The following is a 2,500-nucleotide window of genomic DNA, read 5'->3' as shown; positions in this document are numbered from 1 at the left end:
AAGCCACAAACTTTCACTTCTCTTGCATTTAAAGACTTAGCCAGCATCTCTTTAACATCGTCATATTTAGAAACTTTCTCAGCAGCCGCCTCTTCCAGTACTGCCGGGCCAGTTTCATAGCGAATGGTGACATCTATCACCAGGATTCGTCCATCTTTTTGACAGACCATGTCCGGCACCTTCACTTGTCCACTCTCGGTACAGACACGTCTCTCTTGTTCCACCGTCCATCCTAGTTTCCTTGCTTCCGCGGCCAACAAATTGCACACCATGTCATGCCTGTTAATTCGTAGCTTTTTCAGTATCGGGCATTGTCCCAATATGTGGGCGCACGTCTCTTTAGCATCTCCACAACCTCGGCACTGCTTGTCTTTAGAGCTCGTTCCTCTCGCCAAAAATTCCTTAGTGGGAACTACTCCCGCTCTCAGCCTTAGTGCCCCTAGCCATTCCACTTGGGTCATGCCCACCACCTTAGGGTCAGCCAGCCAAGAATTGCTTATCTTGTCGGCCCTAAATTGGCCCGCACCTGGTCCTTGAGTGACGAGGTCATTCCATCTATCGCATTCCACGTCCCTCCAGTGAGGGAGCTTGAGCTGGTCTTTTGATGACCTCTCGTGCTTCTCACTCTCATTCAACACTGGTATATCAGCCACTTCGCCTCCCGCTCTGTTCCACAGGGTCTGCCAGCCCCCGTCCCGGATTCGATCCCTTGCCATCTCTCTAACCAGCCAATCATCGGACCCGGCCATACTCCAAGTTCTCCTGACTTGGATCCTGGGCACTGCCTTTTCCAGCCTAGGCAATCCCAGGCCACCATCTCTGTTCCTCACGTAGAGGATGCCATTGCACGTGGACTGTGCAATGTTCAGCCAGTCTTTCACCGTCCTCCTTATTGCTCTATCCACTCGGGCCAATCTGGTCGCTGACACTCCACTCATATCGGCTTGGAACATGACCTTGGGGAGCAAATATAGCTTTAATAGGTTGATTCTATGGTGAGGCTTTAGTGGGGCCTTTTTCACTTTAACCAGCATATCTTCCACCATGGCCAACAGATCGGCTGGGACGATCCCGTCCCTCGGCCCCACCATCACCCCCAAATATTTAATCACATTTCCGTCCTCTATTAACCTCAACGGTGTGCCTTCAAGTCGCCATTCTGTTTTTGTCTCAACGACTCCTTTGTTAATCCAGAACCCGCTACACTTTCTTGGTTGCACTGCTAAGCCAGTAAGCCTGCAGAATTCTTCCACCAATTTCAGATTCGCTCTCATGCCCCCTTCCGAACCACTTAGTAAAACCAGGTCATCAGCAAATGCCAGCGTGGTGAGCTTCCGCTCCCCCCAGATTAGCCCAGAGCCAGCCACTTCGAGCGTATGGATGAGAGGGTCCATTGCGATGTTGAAGAGCAGAGGGGACAGAGGGTCTCCTTGCTTGACTCCAACCATCATCTTTATAGGCGGGGTCGTGGCCCTTCCACAGCCTACCCTGGTCGAGCAGTCCACATAGGAGTCCCGGATCAACCCCACAACATGATTGTCGACTCCCTTATGTCTCAGAGCACACAGGATATGCTCATGTGAGACGGAGTCAAAGGCCTTCGCAAAGTCGATGAAGACCACCGCCAACTGGTCATCACCTCCCTTCGCCTTCTTTACTATCCGGTCCAGAACCATCAAATTCTCGCCACATCCCTCTGCCGCTATCAAGAAGCCCCTTTGTCTTGGATGTATGGGGCAAGCCTTCGCTAGTCGCATCGCGATTATTCTGGTGAATAATCTCATCACCAATGACCCAATGGTGACCGGTCTCCATCCCGTTACAAGGCTCAGTTCTTTCTCGTCCAATGACTTCGGCAGCAGCTTGGTGCGACATTCCTTGAAGGCCTTTGGTATAGTTCCCTTTATCAACCATGTGGTGAACAGCCTCGCCAGTTGCTTCCCGCTCCTGTCCCAGCCCAGCAAGGCCCTCTTACTGATCCTGTCTGGTCCCGGAGCTGAGCTTGTTGACATCCCAGCCAGATTGGATCTAACTTCGCCCGACAGGATGGGTTTGTGGAAGTACGCATTATCCGTCCGTCCCGCCGCTTGGAATCGTCCGAGTCCCAGGAAGGGTCTAATTCGTTCCCACTTGTCTTTGTAATATTCTTGGACTACTTCCAGCGGTAGCAAACATTCACTGACCTGACCGCCTGTTAAGATAAGGTCTACCAGGCTGGACCTATCATTGTCATATAGGAACTGGACCCTCCTGTATCTGTCCTTCTTCAGTTTTCTTTTAGGCGAAGTCAATTTGCATCTCCTCCTGCTACTCCCCGTTCTCATGCGCTTCCAGCCATCCTTTTTCGCCCTCCGTCCTTCGCCTGCCAGGCTAATTAGATCCGACGCCGAAGTTTCGATCAGCCCAGGCTCCTGATCTACGTCTCTGACTAGAGCGGCCATGGCCCCAATCTCATCTTTCCCTTCCGTATCCGTCTCTTTTACCAGCGCTATTCTCAGTT

The sequence above is a fragment of the Idiotropiscis lumnitzeri genome, unplaced genomic scaffold, assembly GCF_059441095.1.
Source record: "Idiotropiscis lumnitzeri isolate Australia: NSW breed Sydney's pygmy pipehorse unplaced genomic scaffold, RoL_Ilum_1.0 HiC_scaffold_203, whole genome shotgun sequence".
NCBI classification, from domain to species: Eukaryota; Metazoa; Chordata; class Actinopteri; order Syngnathiformes; family Syngnathidae; genus Idiotropiscis; species Idiotropiscis lumnitzeri.
This window is presented reverse-complemented; position numbering follows the sequence as displayed.